Here is a 26,280-nt window from a genome sequence, read left to right as displayed (position 1 = left end):
GTATTTTCCCAGCTGTTCAGGCTCTAAAGGAGCTGTGGTTTTCTTTCACCTTTTTGTTTTTAAGGTAAAAGGCAGAATAATCTGCCCTAAAATGATCAAGTCTTTAAAAACCAGCTTTCCCAAAACAGGATGCCTAAAAAGGATGGAAACAAAACATATGTGTTCACAGTAACATAACGCCATCTAAACAGTCTATGGAATTATGGTCTCCAGGACCCCCGATAAGATTAGGGTTTCCTGACCTGTGGCTGGTGTAGCAAGGCATTTCTCTCCTATGTTTACTATCAATGCTTCCAGATGTTTACTTTGCAATATTCCCAGTCTCCTAATGACGATCACAGGGAGGGTACCTTGGGGAGGGGAAGGAACTATTAGTGGTAACTGACGAGTGTATTGCATGGTGCCAGCCCACCACAACTTTGGCATAACTTGGTTATCTTCTAAAACTTTAATTGAACATCCAACAGTGGTCCTGGTTCGGTATACAACAGAATGCTACAGATTTCTGCACAGGGTCCCCTTCTCTGGGGTTCTTTTCTTTCTCCAAAGGATCTTATCAAAGTTTTTCAGAAGTCTTTTATTTTTAACCTCAAAAAGTGCCAGTCCATCCACAGACCCAAAAACAAGAGCGACCGATAAAGGGGAATGAGGATTATGACCTGTGAGTCATCAAGGGCTGCATCTACTGCTAAGTGGGAATTAAGTGTCTGAATTACAATGATGGTCCTTGTAATTTCTTTTGGACCAACTCTCTGTCATATTAATATGGTCACAGCACCCTTGAAACAGCTATTGAAATAGACACCACACACCCAAGCAGGGGACAGACAAAAGGAAAAACCTTGGGAGGTGCCAAATGTCTGGGAAATAATGCTGCAACAGAGGTAGCAATGCTCTAAGAGATAAAGGGCAGTGAACATCAAAAATAATGATGGCTATGCCAAAAGCAAAGAGGTCTCTCAAGCATTTCTTTGGTCACTTACTACCCTTCTAGTCAGGGGCCATCCTACCCCTTTCATTCTGACACTTGTAGAAGCTTTTTACATCCATTTACTCAGAGGAGCTTCCTGTTGACAAAAGAGGAAGGCTTCCAAGATTTGGGGAATGAAGAGATATTGATCGTTATTAATGACTCTGATCTTTGAATGAAATAGTTTGGGAGTAGCCATCTTCTTTAAAGTTCTGGATACTTTCAGAAATGAATACTGTATAATTGCCAGCAAACTGCGCTTTCCATTTGGTGAAAAAAAATCCTTCTTGTTGATTTCTCATAGTCCAACCCAGAGTCTTCCCTGTCTCAAATCTGAGATGCCTTTGTGTGTGAGAGCGCATGTGCACCTTATTTCAAACTGAAACAGTATCCTCGATGCAAGGTTGCATAGGGTAGCACAATTTTGCAAGGTTAGATGGTTTTGAGCCTGGAAGCCCCCATAACTCAGTCTGGGGCAGCTTCATTTTAATTTGTCAAAAGTTTCTGTTATTTTAACAAAGGCTATTTGGTGTTACCTGATATCTCTTGGCCTGGCCAAACCTCAGCAAAATTGAGATCCTTTTGTTTCTCTCTCGTCTCCTCTTTCAATATCTCTGTCTACATTTCTTGATGCCCTTTTGTTCTTAACTGGTTTCAAGTCATCTCACAAAAGATTTTAGCTGATAAAGGCAAGTTTGTGGCATAGTATATACTGAGAACTCAAGGAAATGCAAAGCCATAAGGTCTTAGGATGGTATTGGAGGCACCAGTACAGAAAATGGGAGGGAAGTGTATCGGTAGAAGGATGCTGCTGAGTCTTAGGTTCTAGGTTTCAGAGAAACAGCAGAAAGCAAAACCAACAAGGTCTCAGACTTCAGAGAGACAGCATTCTAATGGATGGAAAGAGATGATAAACTAGTAAACAAACAAATAAATAATTACAGATAGTGAGAACTCCTACAAAGTAAATAAAACCTGGTGATGAGATGGGATACTGGGTGTGGTGAAGTCTTTCAGGTAAAGTGTTCGGGGAAGTCTGCTCCAAAGAGATGACATTTTACCTGAGAATCAAATAAGGCCATACAGAGGTGTAGGTATAGATATGGGAGAGAAAGTGTGCAGAGAGAACAAACTGGATTGGTGTGCTAAGACGGGAAAGGACTGTATGTGTTCCCTGCAGGGAAAGAAAGAAGGCCACCAGGGCAAGAGAAGGAGAATGGAAAGAGAGAACATGGGAGAGGTAGGTAGGGGTCTTACAGACCATAGCAAAAAGTTTCTATTTTATTTTAAGGCAGAGAGAAGCCACTGGTAAGTCTACAGAAGGGACTGCCATAATCCAATTTGTATTTGTAAGAAGTTGCATTAATTGCTGTATGGAAAATGGACCGTCAGAAGGTAAGAATTCAAGTTTGGGCAACGGTTGAGAGATGATTTCGCAATAGTCTGGAGGAGTGGCGATGGGGGCTTGTGCTAGGCTGGTAGCAGAACACGTGGGTGAGAAGACCGCAGAGCCAGGAGAGACCGAGGTGAAGCCGGCAGCACCTGAGTGGCCACAGGAGCAAGGAAGAGGAGGCAAGGAGGACTCCACATTTTTGACCCGATCAAGTGGGTAAATGCTGTTGCTGTTGACCTTGATGACCCTGACGAAGAAGACTGGTATTGTAGATGACTTGCGGAGAGGGGAGACTTTTGCTCTGGACAAGTTAAACCTGAGATGTCTAGTGACATACAGATGGAAAAATCAGGAAGGCAGAGGGGTAGGAACATCTGAGCTCAGCAGGGCAGTTAGGGCTGAAGACGTCCTTTGGGCATCAATTCCAATGCATTATCTCGAAAGCCACAGACTCGGTAAGTCTCAGAACTGAGTCATGCAGGCCGCTCCTACAGAAAGAGGAGGGCAGAGAAGGATCAGTTAGTGAGGTAGGAGTAAAATCCAGGAAGGAGGCAGGGGAGAGCCCTGAAGTCAGTATAAGTACAATAGTCACTTCAGATGACCAAGGAGTACAAATTTACTGAGAATCATCTATCCAGTCCCTCCTGTGGCTGTGCTCTGCCTAGGAAAAGATGAAAAGGCAACAGAGTCAGCTGACTGAGGGAATCAGCTTCCTTTGCCCTGTCACCTTCCTGCAAGCACTCTACCCCTTCTCCCCAGGCTTGTAAATATCAAGAAAGAAATTACTGTAATGCAGAGAATTTGAAGATTTTATTTGCCAGCAACAAAAGATAAGGAGCTTTAAAACAATTCTACATGGGGCCAAAGCTTTTAGATACCCTCTGCCTGGGTACTTTCCCCTTTACAATTCACTGTTCCTGAATGAGTTAAAACATGGCTCTAACACTCAGACAAATATGTGTAGTTTTTATTAGCAAGAGATAAACTTCCTGTCAACAGAGGCTTCTGCTTTACCCATTACCATTTTTGAGATTTAGCAGAAATGATAAAATTGAAATTATCCATGAGCTTTAGAGGGAGAACGTCTTTTGTCTCAAAAGCTAGGGAACAAGATTAAAAAGAAAATCCTAAAACATGTTTTGAAACAACAAACTTTACTGTATGTGATTTTAAAACCTCTAAGACATTTCTCACTTGGAGATGGTCCCAGGTCAGTTTGGGAATGTGGGCTGCCCAACAGGTTGTAAGAGGCTGCTTTCCAGCAGATGTTTTCTAAAGAAAACAAATATCCTGGGACACGTTTTAAAATGGGGAGGTCCTTTGCAATGTGTGATACTATTCATTCTATTAGACCTGGAGGCCCTGGATTTTTTTTTTTTTAAATGGAGACACTTGAGAAATTTACCACCCCAAATTTCAAAAACCAAATAATACATCTTAAAATTGGAAAGTTAAATTGTGGATGTTTTTATGAAAATCCTTATGTTGTTCCAGGTAAATCCAAATTTTCCTAAACAGTAGTGGCACTGGGTTTAAGTAAATCTGTCCCTCCTCTGCAGATGGCCTATATTGACTTAGAAAGGGCAATGGAGGGGAAGGATGGCGGGGGGGGGGGGGGGCCGGGGCTGCTGTGCCAGGGGACAGAAGGGAGCGGCGGGGGGGGGGGGGGGGGGGGGGGTCCTGGGGTGCAGGAAGCCAAGGTAACTGTGAGTCTAAGGGCTACAATGTTTAAATGTGGGAGAAAAGCAGGGAAATATCCTAAAATTTTCAAAGTATTGTTAACACAACCTCATAAGGTGTTAGACCATGAAGATTCTAAAGACCAACTTTCCTCATTTTGCAGGTGAGAAAAGTGAGGTACAGAAAAGGGTCATGAGCTCAAAATCACCCCAGGCCCCTGTGCCTATTTCAGAGCTCTTTCTACTACACCCTGGGCGAGTGGCCTGGTATCTCTGTGTTGTGGAGAGACAGTCTCATTGTGTGATCTTCCTTAATTCGTTCTTGGCTTTGGGCTCTTGCGAGGGGAGGCTGTGCTCTGAACAAGATGTCAGCCGAGGGGCATTGGAAATGGCCCACTGATTCAACAGCTGGGGCCCAGGGCACTTCCCCTTAACTGAGTCAAGACGGACAGTCTCTGTCAATCAGAATTTGTCAAGGCCTATTTCATAGCGCATTATTAAATGCCCTGATGTTTCTGTAACCAAATAAATGCATTATAAACAGGACACTTTTCCTACAGTTCTGTATAACATCTTGGCTCTGTTCTTAGAAGTGGATGAAAAGCAATAGGGACTCTAGCCACAATCATGCCAATTTATATGTTACAAAGTAGTTGTTATCTCATTTAATCATCCTAGAACTTTTCCCAAGGAGAAAGCTGAGGTCGGAAAGGTATAAGGACTAGACCAAGAGCACAGTTACTAACTAGATCCCAGGTCTTCTGACCTCTAAGTGCAGTGTTTTTTCCATGACATAATTTTTCTGGAAAACTATTGATTTTTCATAATATAATTCCATAATATAACTTGTCTGGCCTCCTGGATGTATGTTTTTTAATTGTGAAAAGTGATTTTTGTATTTGGTTAGCTGGGGTGGTCGGAACTCTTGTTTTTTCCCATTCATTATGTTTTTTTTAATTGTGGTAAAACAGACATAACATAAAATTTACCATTTTAACCTTTTTTAAATGTACACTTCAGTGGCATGAGGTACATGGTTGAACTTTGGAGGTAGAAAAGAATAGGGAAGTGTAATAATAATTATTATAAACATAAAAACTAATCAGTAAATCCTTACTACATGCCAAGCAATGTGCTAAAAGCTAATCTGCAATTTCTCACTAAGTAAACGCAAACCTTGCTTCAATTCTCATCCCTATTTTACAGATGAATAAAGTTCAGAGAGGTAAAGTAACTTGCCCAAGATCACACAGCTGGCACGTGGCAGAGACAAGTCCCAAACCCAGACACTTGATTGATGTATTCCCACTCTAATCCACCACACCTTGTTGCTTTTCCTTTGGGGTCGCTGTTAAACAAAACAAAGAAGAACTGAAAGGTTCAATTCTTGTTTCTTGGCTTCACTATCTGGTTTGAACCCTCACATGTAGACTGGCAACTGAGTAACCCAAGTGTTACCAGAATTTAAGAAGAAGTATTGGAGACAGGGAAGAAGACCGAAAGTCTCTTGCTTGTCTCTTGACAATCTGCAAAATTAGGATTGCTCTCTTCTAGTTGAAGCTAGCAACGTCTAAGGTACCCAAACTATGCTTATGCTAAAGCTAATTGTAAGAGAGCCTCAGTTTTTTGAGAAGAGATCATGGAAAGCAGGAAACATATTTCTAAATAGGAAGTGTCTGTATTCATTTTGCAATAAATGTCACTAAATAACTCAAGCAAACTAGTACACACTTTGGGATAAGAGATTGTTGTAGGAAATGTAATTATAACTTCATCAACAAAGCAGGTTGCTATAGACTGATGGAAAACATACATGCACACCATATAAATATGCACACACCTGTATATTTCTACATTAGCAAACTTCTGTTGCCTTGACTTGTATAGATATGTCCTCTCATGCTTTTGAGATGGCACATGGGAAACAGGCAGAATTAAAAACCAACTTTGGACAATTACCTCATATAAGCTATTCTGGGTACAAGTATTCGTGGATGAAATACGTTTATATTATGTTTGGATAAACTATCAGCTTCTCTTAATCTTCATTAATGACTATAAAAATATTTCCAGTGACAGAAACACGGTAGCCCCTAGAATCCCAAACTCAGGTGCGTGGTCTTAATGGAGAGGTATACTTAAAATCACCTATTAAAAGGCAGTGAACTCAAATAAGCCTTTTTCAAATTCTGTGCTAACTGGTCTTAAAAACGTTTTACTTTCTATCACATGCAGCAAGAATATTCCGAGTGACATCAAGGGAAAGGGATGGCGGGACGACTGGTACAGAAAGCAAGAAAAGAAGCCCCCGGGAGCTGGGAATCCATCGTGATCTGATGCCTGAGTCCCCAGAGCCACCCTTGGCTTCCAGCTGAGAGGTACATCCTTATGGCGGGCACAGGAAGAAGCAGACCCCAGGAGCAGGTGAAATTACAGAAACAAAGATTCTTGACACAGGAAACAGACTTCCAGAGCTTACAGCCAAACAACAAATGCTTCACTTCTGTTCTAGGAGCCACAACAAAACCATCCCCTGATGGCCCAGATGTGAGGGTCCTGTGTTGGAGATAAAGTCCCATAGTGTTTTATTGTTGTTTCTTTTGATTTTGAAATAATTTCCAATTTTCAGAAGAGTCACAAAGATAATACAGAGCCTTTCTGTACATTCTTCATGGAGCTTTCCCTAATATTCACATCTTATTTAACCCTGGCACATTTATCAAAACTAAGAAACTAACACTGGTTTGATACTGTTAACTACAGACTTCATCACTTTTTTCACTAATTTTTCTTCTTTCCCAGGATGCCATCATAATGGGGCTTTCATAATTTTATTTCCTTGCTCAAAAACAAGCTTTCAATTGTTAATTGAAGTAAACTGTTCTTCAGTATTTTGGTTGCATCCTATATTTTTATAATCATCTGCCACTATTCACCAGCATATATTCTATAAGGTTTGTTTAGAGCCAAACTGGACATATTTGCTTTCTCTCAACACAGTCTCTCCTGATCTTTCCTACATCTACGACTTTGCTCACACTGTTCCTTCTACTTGAAACATTTTCCAGGACTCATGGTTCTATCCCTTCTTTAAGGCTCAAATCACGTGCTTTCTACTTCAAGAAAGCATTCCTGGTGCCTCATGTCAGACATGTTCTTTCTGGCCTAAAGATCTCTGGTGGGTGGAATTGGTGCATTTCTTGTGCTACACACTGGGAAGGGTCCCACCAAATGGGACATCAGAGCAGGGTACGGTGGAAGGGCAAGGCCTGGGCAGCTGAGGTCAGTAAGAAAGGAGACCCTGACCCCTGGAAGAGGGAGGTAACAGGAGTCCCTGGATGTAAGTATTGCTGTGAATTTGGGAAAAAAAACTTCACACGCTCACCCACTGGTAAAACCCAATGCCTTCGAATGCTTGAGGCATACCAATAGAATGTGGTTCCAATATAGACTGAAATCATATCATAAAAATAATATAAAAAGAGCAAGTTATTTCCTACATTCCATAACTCTAACTGGAATAAAGCCTGTTTTCACCCAAACTCTGTTTAGAGGAAAACCTAACTCTTTGTAAACATTTTTGTTCCAATTTTTGCATTTAGCCCTTTCCTTATGATATTAAAGATTGTAATAAGTAATTTTTTCTTTTGTAGCCATGCTTTAGGGGAAAACATATAAGTATTACTGACTATAGCAATTGTTTCATACCTCCATAATTCTACATTCAGATTTGCATAATTACAATAGAATTTTGTATAGTAACAATATATAATAAACATGATTACTAAAAAATAAATAAAGTTTGACATATCCAGAGATGTTTTCAAAACCCAGAAAATGGAAAGGAATGTATGACGTGACCCCTCATATGGTAATGCAGAATGTTGATTTTTTTTCTGCAAATGAAAAGATGTGATATGCTTTTTATTAGTTTTCTTATATATCTTTTAGCATTCAGTTAGCAAAGAAATTTAATAAAAACTGAACAGTATAAAGTGAGATCACACATTAGACCTAGGAAGGGAAACTTCATGAATTTTCTTTACATACCCTACCCTCACAATGAATTCTGAAACAAATAGAGTTTAATAAAGATTAAAATATGGTATAACCTGATTGTAGAGCATTTTATGGAAAAGTTTGATTTGTTTATATGACTATGCAATATTCAAGGCTGGGGAAATTATGCAAGAAGACATATAATTAACTTAAATGTGACTAAAAGGCAGACATGCAGTTTTTGAACCTTTAATTATCTTATTCACTGTAACTTCTTCTTTTTAAAGGCAAAGCAAAAGTGTAGAAAAATCTATTAATAATAATTGAATATTTACCACTTGTAGTTTTTTAAAAGTCTAACACATCCTTCAAATAAAAGTCTAAACATGGACTAATTTCAACTCCATTGAACAGATATTTGTTTTTGTTTCCTGGGTTTTGTCATCTTAGGGAGACAGGCTGGATGTGACTTCAAAAACAACTGTATAGAAAAATGTTTATTTTATTTGCAAACTTAGAAATATTTTGCAAGTTTACAAATAAACAGAACAAATTCTTCTCTTATGTAGCACTGAGAAGGTTTTTTTTTAACTGTTTCATCTTTTTTCTTTTCTTTATTATTTTTTATATCATCCAATGGGATTTAATTAGAAAATGATTCCTATCCCAAAGAAAATATTTAGGCAGATTTATTCATATCCTTGGTTTAATGTGGATACAAGCAGCCTAAGCATATTTCATGGAAGAAAGGAAATATTGCCACAGTTCCTCTTACATATTAACAAGTGCTTTATACTCCAAAAAGGTCAAAACATTCTATATCTTTAAGAATTTAAACATCCTCAAAACAGCAGCTTCTAGACGGGAACACAGTAGTATTTTAACTGCCAACAACGAAGCTTGATGGTAGTTTCAAGCAACTAGAAGGGCAGGGAAAGTGCTTACAAGAACACACACTAAGGACTAGTATCCTTGATGTCTCTGGGTGGCATTGCAGTGGTCACCCTGGGACTGATCAGGTCCACCCAGTGACAGCATACATCTGAGAACTTTTAGATGTGGCTGTGCAAATCATCTGGGTTTGTCTAGAATGGATCCTTTAGGGGCAAGTCAGAACTTTCTACAAGACCCCAAGAGCATCGATCCTTGTTTCACTTTCCACATCAAAGGAGATCTCCAAATCTCGTTGCTGGTGACCCACTCGATCTAAGCAAAATTGATGGCAACCAGGCCCCAGTATACAGTCAAATAATTAGGGGCATCTTTGTGAGTTTCTTGAAATGGGATCTGGCCTGCAATGGATCACTTCTCTCCACCTTCTGCCGCTCCCTTCCTTTTCCTCCTCCCTTTCTCTGGGCCACTCCCACACTGCCTTTTACTTTAAATTACAAAAAAAATGTTTTAAAGCAAAAAAAAGAGGCTTTGGACCGATTCTCGAAAAAGCTGCACCTGCATATATAAAGGACCTGTTAATGCCAGGAAAGGAAAGTGATTTGGGACTGACTCAAGGCAGGGAACTACCCACTGAATCATCGCTGACAGGGTTTCTCTGGAGGTCTCCAGGGTTTCTTTGGAGGTCTCCCGTAAGAACACCGACCTAGCCCAGCCCTGTTCAGCTTACGAGAGCTTAGCTGAAGGTGGTATGGCTGCCAGCCACATTACTCATTGGGGATATTGAGTCATATATGTTTAGAAAGGGTGGGCACAGAACATTAAATATCCCTAAGGTGTTTTGCAGCTGGAATGATGCTGCTGAGCCACAGAATGATGGAGCTCAACTTCTAATTCTGGGTCTAAAGTGCACGCCTAATCTTCATCACACTCGTTTCTTGTTTATGACCTAAACTTTTGGCAAACTGCCCCTTGTAACAGTGTTCACACATTTCCAAATAAGAATGTTTACTATTTTTTGAGAGGTGGAAATGAAAAAAGAGAGCATAACAGACATTTCCTTAGACAGTTCAGACCATCTGATCCATCCTGGGTGGAATGTCCTTTACTTGGGATTTTGTATATGTTTAAGTTGTAAGAAACATTCTTTGTTCTTCCTTGTGCTTTAGACCTGCCTCTTAATTCTACTTGGGTAAGTTAACCTCAGAAGTTAGATCATGTCCACAGTAACGTGCATGAAATTCCATCACATATCTGTCTTGCTCTCCATTCAGGTTGAATGCAATCTTTGAATACTGGCTTTGCAAGGCGAGGAATAAATCTATCTCTTCTTTCAACCACTGTTTGCTAAGACTTTATCGGTTCAAGCCATCCCCCCACCATACCCTTCCCAAATTCCTCTTTCTTATCAAAAGAAAAAAAAATTGATAGTGCTTGCGTGTCTGTTTTTTCCCTCTACCTTCTTTATAAAGTTCCTAAATACGTTCTTTCAAGTTTCATTTAAACTGGGGCATTTGGTAAGTTGATAGTTACAGCATGCTCACAGCTGTGGGAAAACTAACATTAAAAAATAACCAGCTCAGAAAAATGGCCCATGCACAACATCTTTGAGTTTTTATGTTTTATTAGCAATTTGGACTCATTACTGTTTGGGGGAGGAAGGAAGGAAGGAAGGTAGATGTTTCTGCAAGCTGTTTCTTTAATGTATTAAGCAGAGTTTTCCAATCAGGTTTAATGCAACCCTGCCCGGTCCTTTTAGATGGGCTACAGGAGATCCCGGAAATGTTGAACATTGGCTTCCGTTCTCTTCCACCCCGCAACCCCCAACCCATACCTTTCACTCCTCCCCTATTTCGCATCACTGAAATTAATTATCCCAGAGCAGAGGTCAAACTGGGTATTTCATGAAGCTTCCATAGAAAAATGAGGTAACCTCCTTATCTCAACCCAATATGCTCTCTGATCTTTCCTAGCTTTTGTCTTCTTCATAGTCTTTTGGGCAACAGCAAGATTACCACTTACAGCTACCGCAGTGTCACTGTGGTTTTGAATTATGACAGCCAGAAAGAGCTGGGTAATATTTAATAGCTAGAGATCACAGACTTTCCCGACACCATACTTAGCCAGGTCTGTTTTTCTTTCAGAACTCTCATTATTTGTACATGTTCTGTGACTTGCGGGGAGGATATACTGTTTCTAAAACTCTCTTCTTTCCTTCTTGCTCTTCCACTATTAATCACCTCCATCTCCCTATCCGAAAAACAGCTGCCCATTTTGCTATGGAATGACATTAATGTAGACGAAAAGAGTTCTGTTTCTAATCTTTTATGCCTTTTGGTGAATCTTTGGGATATAAAAACAAACTGCATGCTGAAATAGCCCCTGTGGCAAGCCTCAGGAAAATCACCAATTATCACATTTGAGAAAATGTTAAATATACAGGCTTCATGTTCTCCAACTCAGCTGCTACTCTTTGCCTAGGAACACAGGAAGGAGAACGATGGAAAAATGGCAGGCACAAGAGCAATCAGAAGAATGAAATAGGAAATATCATTTATTTAAACCCTTACCTTCAGAGGAAGGAAGGAAGGGAGGGAGGGAGGGAGGGAGGGAGGGAGGAAAAAAAGGAGGTGGGGAGGAAAGAAAAAAGCGACATAATATTTTTCTCTTTCCATAGACAAAACTATTTTTAAACTTCTATAAGGAATTGAAACTGGAAAAGATTTGGAATCTGAAATATCAAATTGTACTTGAAGGGCTGAATTAGCTCATTGCTCCTTGACTTGACACATAGCTGGGAGACAAGAATGTTAATTCCACCTCCATCAACAAGATGACTGGTTCAGCTTGTTTCTCATGACAAGGCTGATAGCTCTCCAATGGAAAGATATTAGAAAGTAAGTAAGCAGAAAAGTCCGGTATGATGGGTTTCTAGCGCCGTACAGCTCTTAATTGAGGTCCTGGGACCAGCAGCAGCAGCATCACCCGGGAACTTGTTAGAAATGCAAATTCTGGGCCCCAGTCCAGACCCACAAATCAGAATCTCTGAGGATGAGGCCTAGGAATCTGAGTAATTGCCTTCCACGTAATTTTTCTGTGGGCTGTTTTTTTTTTTTTTTTTTTGCGGTATGCGGGCCTCTCACTGTTGTGGCCTCTCCCGTGGCGGAGCACAGGCTCCGGACGCGCAGGCTCAGCGGCCATGGCTCACGGGCCCAGCCGCTCCGCGGCATGTGGGATCTTCCCGGACCGGGGCACGAACCCGCGTCCCCTGCATTAGCAGGTGGACTCCCAAGCACTGCGCCACCAGGGAAGCCCTCTGTGGGCTGTTTGAGAGGCACTGTAAACACCCTTCCCCCGCAAAGATTTTAGCCTGCACTTGGGAAGGAAGAGTAATGATCAATCCCTCATTTGATAAAATAGTAGGAGTAACTAAAGCACAAGAAAGAATACACGACAAGGTGCAGAAGAACACATTTCTCCAAGGGGGAGGAGGGGAGGGAGAGGGATGGCCTGGGAGTTTGTGGTTAGTAGATGCAAACTATTACGTTTAGAATGGATAAAAACAAGGTCCTAATGTATAGCACAGGGAACTATACCCAATCTCCTGGGATAAACTACAGAGGAAAAGAATATAAAAAAAAGAATGTATATATGTGTATAACTGAGTCACTTTGCTGTACAGCAGAAATTATCACAACACTGTAAATCAACTTTGCTTCAATTTAAAAAAGGGAAAAAAAAGAACACATTTCTTATGAGCAAAGGAGAGAAGAGGGTAGAAAAAATGAGCACACACACATACATAAATAGGGAAGGTGAGAATCATTAAATTCCTAGAAGAAAAATAAATACCAGAAATATATGGGGAGAGAAATCAAATCACCATATGAGAACAGGCTTTCAGTCTCTGATACCTTGGTCTAGAAACCAGAGATTGTTCCAACTGGAAAATATAAATATGGAATCTTAAACCAGAGATTTATGGTCTCATCTTGCCTTAGGGACTCCTTGAGGCTTCACACAGCAGGGGGGAGATATTCCTCCAGGTGATATCCTATCCACATACTGACACACATAAGAAGTGGATTTTACTGACAGAGGAAACTGTGATCTTTCAGCTATACTGATGCCCTCACATATATCTTCCTCCGTAGCAATGAGTATTAACTAGTAAACCTGATACTGAAACCAAATGGGCAGACAATTGTTAACTCATAAACCAAAGACTCTCTCATCCCTTCATTATCCTCCTTGAGAGAAAGAGACAGAGCTTGTCCAGGGCTGAAGGCTCCAGAGAAGCTTCCTCACACATCTCACAGCATATTCATGGGTCAGCTCATCAGGGTTGGGGTGTGTGTGTGTGTGTGTGTGTGTGTGTGTGTGTGTGTGTGTGTGTGTGTGTGTGTGTGTGTTGCATGTATATATGTGTGTGGAGGGGGCAAGTGCTTATATCAAACTTCAGAGAGAGATGACAAGTCAGCTTTATGGTTTGGCCCCCAAAGACTTGCTGTGGGGAGCAAAAATCAACAACCCTGTGCTGTGCAGGTTTTAGCGGGCCAAGTTTAACCACCATTTCCTGCCGAGGCCAGCACGAGAGTGCGCTTACCCACATTGTGTTTGGAACGCCTCTCGGTGGTGCTGTAAAATCCTGAGCTGCGATGAAGCCACAATGGTGAAGTCACCCACCATTGGAGCTTTGTAGGTACTCAGGGGGTCTCTGCTTCATAAAAGTCCAAACCCCTGGAATATCATGTTGGGTTTTCTTCTCACCTTTTTAATCAAGGTTAGGGGCCGATCAGAGCCATAAGGCAGCCTTTTTAACTCCCTAGACCCTCAGAGGAACGACCAGACCTTTCTTCTGCTTGCTTCCTTTAGTTTCCTCATCGTGATGTAACTATGTTCTCTAGGTAATCAGGAGGACTGTGCAGCCAGCCGAAAGAGCAGCTTATTTTCCTGCTGTTCACTAAGGGGCAACCATGCTGTCCGGGGGGTTGACATGCACAGACCTAATGTGAAATGCACTCATAGGAAATGGATCCAAACAAAGAACTGTGTTTCCCTGTGACATGATGTTTCTGCCCAAGTACAGTAGGTCAGTTTCCTTCACAGCTGGCATGTTTGCCTGTTATGACAGGAAAAGCAGTGGTCATTTATAAATTTCACATGTCTCTGCAACTTTCATATTAAATCCTCATTATCCTCCCCTTAAAAATAATGTAACTGGTTCTCAAACTTTCTGTAAATGCAAGAGAAGGGTAGTGACCCAAGCAGGATCCCCCCTGCCCCTGATAAGGACAGGTGAATGAGTGTGCCTTAAAGCCAGAAGAATCAGAATGAACTTGAAAAAAATCCATCAACTGTGGCTTACTTAATAGAGAAATAAAATTCAGAAAGTATCAGAGCTTTAATGAATTCTTTGACTGTTTCAATAAAGACAGGGAGTTTTCTTTATGAAGTTTAGTCTCTCTAAACCTAGCAAGTAATTTACGCTGACAGATGTGCAAACAGCCGGATAAGGAGTTGAGAAAACATTTCTTTCATGCAGATAGGGGGAGAAGCAATTTCTAATGACTGGGCTCCATGGAAGTTAGGGGGAGAGGGGTGGGGAAAAGAGAGAATATTTAGGGGAAAATCTTTATTCCCATTCAGTATATTAATTTAAGAAACATTAAGCGTCTAGCAAAAGTAATATATTTAAGTCATAAACAAGTATGATGCAATAAATGCTATGGGAGCACAGTACGATGTGTCAGGAGAAAGACGACTGCGAATGGGGGTTGAGGAAATGAAGCATTTAAAGAAGGCTCTACTGGGGAGGCAACAACATCTGAACTGGGGTTTGGAAGCCAGGGAGAACAATACCAGAAGCAGGAGTCAATAAGATCCTTGAAGAAAGGGCCATGTTTCCATCCTCCACACCTCAACCCCACCCTTCCAACTAAGTTCAGCCTATAGCAAAAGCTCAGTTGGTACTAGATGAACGGGTGTTGAGAGGCATTCAGACAGAGAATATAGCACTGAAGAAGACGATGTGACTTTTTTCCTCTGTTCTGATCATATCTTCTAGAAAATCCTCAAATTTTCTGATCCAATAATGGTACCCTCTGTCTTTTTGCAGTATGATTATAGTTTATATATATAAAACTATATATATATATATTTTTTTTCTTATTTCAAGGAGATGTAGGTACATGCACTTGGTTTGCCATCTTGAACCACTGTATTTGTATTCCATTTTTGTTTTTTAAACTTATCACTTATTAGAGATACCAAATCTGAATACTGAAATTTAGTGTGATTTAATCCAATCCATACTGAAATAGATTTTCTTGCGTGTGTAAATTAGGAAGCAGCTAAACAACTAAAAATAATTGTAAAATGTGTTGTCACAAAATGATGTGTATTTCTATAGCTTTGTTTCCAGTTCCTTCTGCCAAAGGATACCATGAGGATTAATAATAAAATGTTGGTCAAAGGCTTTGGGCTCTTTGTACGCAAGGCATATCTGGCTACAGGACAGTGTATAATAAAAACTGCTGAAATGGGTTTAGGAAGAGTGTGCAGCTGATACCTTAAACTTCCTCTCTAGTGAAAAAAAAAAGTGCCTGTTGCCTCTTTTGGAGACTGGGTTGCCCTCCTTTGCTTAAAATATCTGACATCCTATCAGGCATTTAACTCTGAACACCATTTCCATCTTCTAGAGTGCCACAGGAACCGATTCCAGCTGCTGAGGGACTTTCCAGATATTAAATAATCGCCTGCAAAGGCTTTCCTCATGGGTGCCTAACAAACAGGAAAAATCCCATCCGCCTGGCACACCTACTGAGTAGGCTGTTTAAAACAGACTCTCTTGCACATTTGTGGACGGGATGAGCCAAGAAGGCAGTGTCCTGAGGCAGAGGACCAAATAAAACGCTCAGTCTCATTTTGGAGATCTCTCCATCTGAAGACTTATATTATATATTATGACGTATATATCATACTTAGTGCCTATTTATGCGTATTTAGTACACAGTGAGCCTTAAAGGTGAGAGAGACCTGGCCAATCGAGGGACTATTGAGGAAGCACTCATTCATGGCAAATAGCCTAGAGCATATCTTTGTGCTGTTTTTCTCTCATGACAGGAGGCTGCTATCTCTACCCATGTTTGCCTCCAGTTGTGCAGCAGCTGTCAGCCCTTTTCTTAGCCCCCTCCCCAAACTACAGACTCAGCATGGCCTTCCTATCACCCCTTGCTTTAATCAGCTCGGAGTCTGAGAAAGCCAGGCTGCATCCTCCGGGGAACGCCAGGAACTGCTGGTGGGCCACTTGGCCAGACCTCAGCGAGCTGTCTATACGATAGCGTCTCTCACGTTTCTCTATGCGTGAGTGCAGATGTGCTTTATTCAAGGATGCCTGAGCTCCGAGCGCAGCTGCAATGACTGACTTCTCTTGCAGTGAACATAATTGCTGTTTGCACAGAACAGAGACTCTCGCCTCCACCACCAATGTGAAGCATCTCTAGCTTGTGTGACACCTCAAATGAGAGTCAATCTAACAAAAGAAGCCTTTAAAACAAAACAAACACTCCAATCCGTTCATGGGCAGAGGTATAGAGGAGGGATGGTTTTGACCCAAATTCTGTTTCTTTCTGGGTTCAGGCAACCATAGGGTTGGTCATGAAATGAATTTTTACTCCTTGACTTTGGACATTCTACCCTATTCATTGGAAAATAAAAGTCTGGGGCATGCACAGGAGAAATGGCTCCAAAAAGCAATGAAAAACTCATCCTATCATTTGTCTGTAGCCGTAATTATCCCTGGTGTGCAAGCCATGCTCCACCCTTATCAGTGCTTTTACTCATATTGCATGCTCTGTATTAAGGAGGACAAAGGTGTGGAGTGAACGATGCTCATGGTCACTAACATTGTTTACACAAGAGTAACCTAAGATAGACCATAATGTGCCTGCTCAGTGAGCAGACAAGAAATGGAACCAGCACTTCATCATTTGTACAATCAGTGTTCTCTGTGTGTAAACAGAGATTTACACACACAATAAAGCAATAAAAAACATCCTTCAGAATATTTCTATGAATGAGTTTATGACTGCACTCTAATGAGTCATGTCAGCATATATCGAAGCAGCTGGCTTAGGATAGCTGATTGGTTCCACTGCTGCACAAAGGAGACACAATGACTGGAGTAGAGAGCTTTGGAGCAATTTTTTTAAGTGTTAGCCAAGGGGTGGGGCTGGGGGTGGGGGCGGTGATGAGGAGAAGAATTGCAGAGACCAAAGGGGCTGAGGATCAACTCAGCTCTCATGCCACGAGACAGAGCTGTCAAAGCGGACTCAGGCTTAGTCCTGAATTCCTCCTGATCTGAAAGGTTATATTTGGAAACCAACTGTCCAGAGACCTCTCCCTGGAACTTTGAACTGGTCACCTACTTCTCCAATACATGGCGTGAAAATTCTTTTACACAGCCACATCCACTATAACCTTAAGACCCTTTGTCAGTATGGCAGATGCGGGTGATAAGGCTGGTGCCTTACAGATGGGACAGGCGTGTTTTCAGAAGGGATTATGTGTGTTTGGGATTATTATGCCTGGAAACATATCCCATGCATCCCATGATTTGAAATACTCTAGAAAAGTGCCTTTTCCTCTACTCTTCTTTCCTCTACATAGTCTCATGGGTTGTCGCATGAGTTGGCTATCTTGCAATATTTTTCAAAAAAGGATACTAAAAGAGGAGTTAAAATCTTCTTATATGCAAATGTACAATGTATGAAAACTGGTTTGGTATAATCAAGGAGGAATGCATTACAAATAAAGTGCTCTGGCATAAAACGGCAATAACTTCCCTCTTTAAACCCCAGGACAAGTGAAAGTGCTGACAAAGCAGAGATGTACTTTCTTAGGTCTCTCCTGTTCCTTCGCTCCCTGGGCCCCTTGTCCAGGAGAGAACAGGAGGAGCTTGTACTGGCAACCTTTTAGTGTAGTGCAAATCCCAATGGGCCTGGTTGGGACATTGGTATTCCCCATTTTAGACTATGAATCCAGAGTTCAGATCATTTATACATCATGCTGCTGTCAAAATCATCAGATTTTAACTCAGAATACTGCTCTTCTTATATATAGCAAAGGAAGAAATTATTAGGTGCAGATAAGCGAGAGTGACTTCTTTTTAGTTCATAAGAATGTTGCACTCAGTGATTTCATCCAAGAGCCTAAATCACATTACCATATTGATTTCTGGGAATGAGGAAGGCTATGCCAATGTGGGCACATTTAATTTTTTTTTAATAAAAAAAAATAAAGAGTATCTCAATAAAACTGTCTCCCTATCCTCCTCTTCATAAGATATTTTCTGTATTGTTTCCATTTTGAGCTGAGCTAACTTAACTTATGTCCAATTAGAGTCCAGTTTTTGTCAAAAGTGCCTTACTGGTTATTGTTATGAGTAATTGTAATGATATTGTTATGTGACCAGTGCACAGAGGGGCATAGCTGGGCTGCATTTTAGACAAGGTCCCAAATAGATCTCTATTTCTTTTCTCTCCTTAATCAATAGAAATGTTATTCAATAGGCTCAATTTCCTACATTTCAAAAATGTTTTAATGAACATTTTAATGAAATACGTTAATGAACTGTTGGCTTTGATGGGGATTAATTAAACCCTGGCTGTTATTCCTTTTATGGTCTTTGCACAATGCTCAGTTGACTGAGGACATTTAGAGCTCACCCAACTGCATGGTTGTGTAAAACAAAGACACAAGCAAAAACTCCTATTCGTTCATTAGTAAATATGACACCATTATAAAAGCTAAGCTCACTCATATCATGACTAACAGAAACCTTTAAGTTTTTATTTTATTTAAGGACTTTTTGGTATAAATTTTCAGACAGCAAAAGTTTAAAAAGTACACAACAAAAACCTCAGTACCCACCACTGAAAATGAGAAATAAAATGTTACAAATAGGATTGGATTTTCACCCATAACCCCCTCCCGGGCCCTAGTCACTCCCCTCCCCCAACTATAGTGGTCATGGGGTCCTGAATTTGGCTATTAGCATCCCATGTCTACCTCTATACTTTTACTACAAATGTGCGTATTTTGAACCTCTCACTTTTCAGCCAGGTTACCTAGTTGGTATCCACTGTGATGCTTGGTTCTATGGGAGGTATTAAAATATAGTAATTTTTAAATTTGCAAGAATATTGCCCATATGCCACCCCATGTCTCCAAACCATTTGTGATCTCAACACTGGTGACCCTATTTTCCAAACATACAAAACGAAGTACGGCAAAGGTAAATGAATTATCCAGGGTCACACGACATCTCAGTAGCAGAGTGAAGAAGAAAACAGCATGCAGGCCTCCCACCCAGGCCTCCCACTAGCCTATGATGCTGTTGTGCTCCAGTGCTTCATAATATATTTATAAGCGCTCCACGATATGTGATAAATCATTATGTATTGATTTAAACAGTGTCATTTGCAAGCCTCAAAGCGCTTTACTGTATTACATACATAAAGGAATGAAATCACTTTGCCAGCCACCGACAGGCAGGCAGTACCTGGCTAGCAGAGGGGTGTCAGCAAAACTCCAAGGCAAGCTGAGAACCAGGAGAGGAGTGAGTTGCACTGCCTCCTGTAAGCAGCAAATCTTGGCTAATTGCTGAGGAAATATGCACTAGTGTATCTTAAATTTTTAATTGCTTGGATAGAGAGAGAAGCTTATTTGCAAAAATCAGTGTTTTCATTAGAGGTCTGTTGTGTCAGAAACTTCAGAAGTGTAACGTATATTGGCTACTGGAAAAGAAAGACTGCTTTAACCCATGCAGGAAAGGCAAGTACATGAGGAAAATCCATGTGTTCTTATATGCAGCCTCAAGTAACAGGCACCTGCCAGCTTCTTTAAAATGCCTTTGGAGGGCTTCCCTGGTGGCGCAGTGGTTGAGAGTCCGCCTGCCGATGCAGGGGACGCGGGTTCGTGCCCCGGTCCGGGAAGATCCCACATGCCGCGGAGCGGCTGGGCCAGTGAGCCATGGCCGCTGAGCCTGCGCGTCCAGAGCCTGTGCTCCGCAACGGGCAAGGACACAAGAGTGAGAGGCCCGCGTACCACAAAAAAAAAAAAAAAAAAAAAAAAAAAATGCCTTTGGAGCCAAAACAAACTCAACGGTCAGGGCTTCAGATTTTAAAGTTCACTCTAAAGGTTGTGATGTGCTAAAGCCAGTTGCACCAGCTTTGGGGGAGCCAACTGTTAAATATTCAGGAATCCTGTAAGCGCTTCTTAAACTGTTGTTACGTTGAAATGGTCATACCACTAGGAGCACAAAAATCGGTAAACCCTACAAATCAGGGCTATATCCCCTGCAGGAAGCTGGTTTACCAGCATACCACTGCTTCTATACAGCTTTTGGGAGGTGGAATTTTCACTTGAACCTAATTTTTACTGGATTCTGAAATGAGTCTTTTGAACAGTCTATGGATTCATTCACAGATAGTCGTTACGGGAAAACCTCTTTGTACCTGACTGGTAAAAAATGTGAGGTGATGTCTCCCATGTTCTCCTGGATGAGTGGAAAACTCATATTTTCCCAAAGTTTAAATCAGGAAATGGCGATCATGGAAATAGCTACTTCTAAAGAAAAAAAATAAATGTATAATGAATGTTTTCACCCACGTTCAGTCGGGCTCAATAAAACACTACTTGCCTTCATGCTGGAAATTGGAAAGGGCATGCCCTGTCAACACACTGACAGGGTACAGAATTACTTCTGTTCCCAAGAAAATCACTGGCACCTCAATATCCTATCAACCCAAAGTGCCTCAAAGGGAAAAGGTTCATAGACGTTTAGTGAAAATGCCCAGTTCTACTTTTCAAATGGTAACTCTAATGATTTATGGATGGCTCTTCCAGGATAAAAGTCACTGTCAAAGTGGTACCTTCACATCTTTTGATAAAAGAAATATTTTCTATTAGATATTAACATTTTGCGTGGAAATTGTCCAGGGTAATTACTCCAACTCTATGCCAAATCCAACACACTGGGTTACTTATTTTCTTAATTTCAGTTTTTTCCTAATTTTTGTTTCACTCATGTCTGGGGGTAAAGGGCTCAATGTCATACCAAGTCTCATTGAAAAAGACTGTCATAGATAGAGAAACAAGATTGAATTTGGAATATCTGTCACCACATTTTTCACTTTTGGGGCATGTGTGCAAAGGCAGCTGGACACCAATCATCTTTTATTGACTCAGATTTTCCCTGAACTTACATGACAGCCTGCAATGAAACTACATGTTTGAGTAGTGTCATAGGAATCCATCATGATCATCCCATTAGCAAGGGGCACCTAAGAGAGTTCATTCCCAGCTGGATGTGTGTGGGGATAGTTATGTAATAATAGTTTATCAAGCATCTATCTGTGTACAAAGCATCTTGCATGCATTCTCTCTAACCTTTACAACATTGCTCCAAGATATTATTATTCCCATTTTGTAGATGGGGAAACTATGGCCCTAAGAAAGTAGAGAGACCACACAGAAAGTATAGGAGACAGAATTCACACCTGCTCTAGCTAGCCTTTTTCCTTTACACCACCTTTCTCAATATGATGCTATCTTAACTAGATCACAGAATAGTCCTCTCCCTTCTATATCTGCTTTTTATAAATAGCCAATGTTTTGACATTAATAAAATTAGAACCATTAAGCGTTCAGGTTACTAGAATAAACTTTGAAACTGTAATGTGAAAACATTTCCACTACAGCTGTAAAGCAATTTTTAAATGGGAGCTTTCGCCTTAGGTGTGCAGTTGCGAATTATGAAATGTCATCTGATTATTCTAACTGTAATAACACTATTAAGAGTAGAAAAGCCATTATTTAAAATATAAGATATGAGAAATTAATATAAAATTTGAAGTAGGGCTTGCTATAAGTTTACCTTTAAAATAAAGTTGTTTATCAATAGTTTTGGGAGCAAGAGATTACTCCACAGCCAAAGTACACTATTTGGTCATGTTTACAAATTTGCACAATAACAATGTCAATATCTTTCACTTTTTTTTATTACCTATTTTTATTTTATTTATATTATTTTGGGCTGCGTTGGGTCTTCGTTGCTGCACGCGGGCTTTTCTCTGGTTGCGGCGAGCAGAGGCTACTCTTTGCTGCGGTGCGCTGTGTTCTCATTGCGGTGGCTTCTCTTGTTGCGGAGCACGGGCTCTAGGCGCATGGGCTTCAGTAGCTGCGGCGCACAGGCTCAGCAGCTGTGGCTTGCAGCTCTAGAGCGCAGGCTCAGTAGTTGTGGTGCACGGGCTTAGTTGCTCCGCGGCATGTAGGATCTTCCCGGACCCGGGTTCGAACCCGGATCTCCTGCATTGGCAGGCAGATTCTTAACCACTGTGCCACCAGGGAAGCCCAATGTCTTTCACTTTTAACCACAAAAAACAAGTAGGTCAAATGTCATTTATCTTGTTTTACAAATGAGGAATTAAGGCTCAGAGGTATAAAGTAGCAGAGCAGACTGAAATTAGGCTCTTAAGATTCCCATCCAGTGTTTACTCCACCATAGCACACAGAATAGTGAACTTACAAAAGTTTCAAAGTGTGAAAGCTCAAGAGACAGGTGCAGCACTGCCTATGAAAGAAGAACAATTCCAGCTCAAAATGCAACCTGTGCTGTTCATAATGCAAATAGCACATTGAACAGGTAAGTTGTGATGGGAGGAAAGAAAGTTAAGCAAAATGTTAGGTCTGGCACAGGTTGGTACCCAGTGCTTGGTGGATGAAAATGGACCAAAAAAAGTTGAAACAGAAATAGAAAGGCCCCGAAGTCGTTCTAAACCTGTGATTCAAGTTCATTTAGGGCTTGTTCTATATGTTGCTACACGTACACTGCTACAACATTAATAAGGCATCTGGTGAGGCCACTTTTTGAATGTATTCACTGAGAAACACGCTTTCTCCCCAAGAATGCAGTTACAGCCTTTTGTGTTATTTTTAGCATAGTCTCCACGACAGTCTAAAAAGACAGCAACAGTAAATATACCTTTAGTCACTACTGTGATTTTCAATAGAATTTACCTGGCTCATGGCTAAAGTCTATTTGTTAAAGCATATATTTGTTTTACAGGTTGTTTTGCCAGGAGGTGCAAACTTGCTTTTCCTACTAATTGGAAAAAAAAAAAAAAAAAAAAAAAAAAAAAAAAAAAAAAAACCAATGGAAGCAAAATCATGCCCTCGAGCAATGAGCCGGCTTTATATTCCCATTCCTTCTTTTACCACCAGTGTCAGCGCTGGATTGCTGCCACCACTGCAGGTAGCCTGTAAAGGGGGTTTTGTTCCCATTCAGCACGGTACTTTGCTTTCCCAGGTCACCGACCCCTGCTATCTTTATGTGAACCAAGTAAACACATCAGAAAACTTCAATTCAATATGCCAACATCCAATGATCAAAGATGATTAAAATCACCGTTTGTTTCCTCTTTTTTAAAAAAAGATCATTGAATTTGAGATCTAAAGAGCCATCTGCTACCAAAGGTATTTACCAGTCTTGGTGAATGCATACTTTGTTTGGAAAACAATCGGTGATATTCTTTTTCTTTGTTATTAAGAAATATGTATTCCAGAAATTTCTGATCTATTTTGTACTACTGAACAACATAAAATTCTGATGATTTGTTTCCTATTAATCTTAACATTAATTTCCTACGGAATTAAAAATGCTAGGCTGATTCTTCAGAGTCTGGTGTTTTGATGTTTTAGTGTTCCACGTGAAAGGTTTGAGACTACCTGGATCTACATGACTGAAACAGCATAACTGTGGCCTGGCAGAAGCCATCAATTCAGGCAGCTAAATGATGTTTAAGTGGAAATGGCCACACAATTGACTTGGCCAGGGCAATCAATACTGCTTATGAAGAGAGCAAAAAATGAGCACATCTGCTGGGCTATGGTCTCATTCAATGGCTATAAGTAGATACAATTTACAAAGAATGTGGACAGAAAACCTTGCTCCAGAGAATCCAGATTTCCAGGTTTATGTGAAATGCCCAACTCAGCACTTGGCTCAGAGAAGGTATTTAAATATTACTTTTGCCCACTTTAATCTGGTCACAGAATGTTTCAAGTATTTAATTGATTACGCATTTTCAGTATCAAGTACAACCGCCAAAAGCAGATATTGTGGATTATTGGGATGTACACAACTTAAATGACGGAAACAGGTGTAAATGGGGCCCAAAGAGTTACCTACTGATTTGGCACATGTTGTGGGACGTGGCCATTTTCAAAGTGAACGGTTAGATGACTTGCCATTCAGAAAGCTTCTTCTGTTACACTTTACTGTTCTTGATGTTATCCTAAGTGTTTTCTAGTAATTAGATGGCTTATTAGAGCATTACTTCAGGACTATAATAATTCTGATATTTCATATGTGGCAATAATAAAAAGGTAAGTAATTTGTTCCAAAACACTATGTATGTATGTTTGTATGTATGTATGTATCTATTATCTATTTATCTCTATGTATTCATTCATTCCTTCATTCATTTAATTATTCATTCATCAAATAACAATTGATTACCTTCTATTTGTAAGGCACTACAAAGGACATAAGATATAATAAGACATGGTCTATTCCTAAAAAACATTATTATTAGTTTAGTGGGAGGATTGTGGAAAAAAAGTCTGAAATGAAAAGGCAAAACTATCTTTTCTGATCCTGAGTCAAATACCTTCCAAGTGGGTCGAATACTCTCTGGTGGTCTGGAGAATGACCTATATTTTATGCCATCTCCAAGGCCAGGGCTTGGCAAAATTTTTCTGTAAAGTGCCATCTTTGCCAGCCACATGGCCATACGTTCTCTATTGCAACCCTTCTATCCTGCAGCGGTAGACAGTATGCCGATGAATGGGCCTGGATGTGTTCCAATAAAACTTTATTTGTAGACCTGGAGTCTGACTTTCCTGTAAGTTTTACATATCAGGAAATATCATTCTTTTGATTTTTCTAATCATTTAAAAACGTAAAAACAGTTCTAAGTTCATGAGCCATATAAAAGCAGGTGGCAGGCTGAATTTGGCCCAGGAGCCCTAGTTTATCAATCACTGTCCTAGATTGAAGGAAGGCATTTTGGTGTCTCAAGCTCAAAGTTGTGATGTTAATGATGGTAAAACCTGACGCGTTGACTCTTCCTATGTGCTAGGCACTTTCCAGACTCATTACATGTATTATCTCATTTAGTCTCACAATACCTGTTAAAGCAGATACTTATATTATCTCCCATTATAGATAAACAGACACAGAGAGGACTTAAGCTTCCTAAGGTCATTACAGTTCCATTCAATTTAGAGAAGATGAGTGTCTGAGATTCTGCGTGTATGTTGGGGAGGGAGTGGCCAAAGGTCTCCATGGGAACAGGGTGTGCACCACAAGTGAATAGAGAATGAAAAGTTCTGCTCTAGCCAGTGTGGAATGGAATAGGGAGGGAGACGCAAGAGGGAGGGGATATGGGGATATAAGTATAGGTATAGCTGATTCATTTTGTTATGCAGCAGAAACTAACACAACAATGTAAAGCAATTATACTCCAATAAGGATGTTAAAAAAAAAAAAAAAGAAGTGCCAAATACACAAAACCACCTAGAAATTCGACCCATACACTCCAGCCCTTTCAGTGACCTTGGATAAATACGCCCTAAAATTAGCTAGAAGATTCCCTTCGGGAATTTGCAAGTGTTTTTAGAAATTCCCAGGACAGCTGGTTCCAGGGGCAGATCTAGGACTCTGCTGGATTCTTAGATAAACTCACATTATTACATCAATTGACTGAGAGGAGAAGTTCATAAAATCTACAAGTATAACGCAGTTGCTGTTGAATACCTTCAGAATCTGACAATTGAGAATTTAATCTTGAGAAAAGCTTCCTCATAAGGTGTCTGGAACTTTGGAAGCCAGCCAGACCTGGGTGTGTGTGTGTGTGTGTGTGTGTGTGTGTGTGTGTGTGTGTGTGTGTGTGTGTGTGAAGGAGGAAGTCAACCCCTCAACAGTAGTGCCCCAACATGAAAAACAGGGTTAAAATCTATTCCACAGAGTTAAAATCTATTCCGCTTCCAGTCTCTTTCTGCAAATTTTGAACAAGGTGTATATGTAAACTCTGGGCCGAGGTTTAGGCATTCATGCCTTCATCCACCTTAACAAAAACACTACTTATTATATATGCACATTTCCATCTGCTCCAATGTCTATTCTGATTGCATGCAAAAACTTACAGAGGACAGTTTCGTCAGCTAGAACTGCAAGTCTCTAAACAGAACTGGAATGAGACTAATATATGAGATCAATTAGA

The 26,280-nt window shown here is 40.5% G+C and overlaps 1 protein-coding gene and 1 pseudogene across 2 annotated transcripts in view; one reads left to right on the top strand and one right to left on the bottom strand.

Moving 5' to 3' along the window:
- CREB5 (cAMP responsive element binding protein 5) overlaps positions 1-26,280 on the bottom strand; it is a 405,433-nt gene that overhangs the window by 140,285 nt on the left and 238,868 nt on the right. The gene's annotated exons all lie outside the window — the stretch shown is intronic.
- Positions 2,428-26,280, top strand: part of LOC103090177 (40S ribosomal protein S2 pseudogene) — a 58,154-nt pseudogene continuing 34,301 nt past the window's right edge.

The sequence above is a fragment of the Lipotes vexillifer genome, unplaced genomic scaffold (genome assembly GCF_000442215.2).
Source record: "Lipotes vexillifer unplaced genomic scaffold, Lipotes_vexillifer_v1.1 scaffold150, whole genome shotgun sequence".
NCBI lineage: Eukaryota > Metazoa > Chordata > Mammalia > Artiodactyla > Lipotidae > Lipotes > Lipotes vexillifer.
This window is presented reverse-complemented; position numbering and strand designations above follow the sequence as displayed.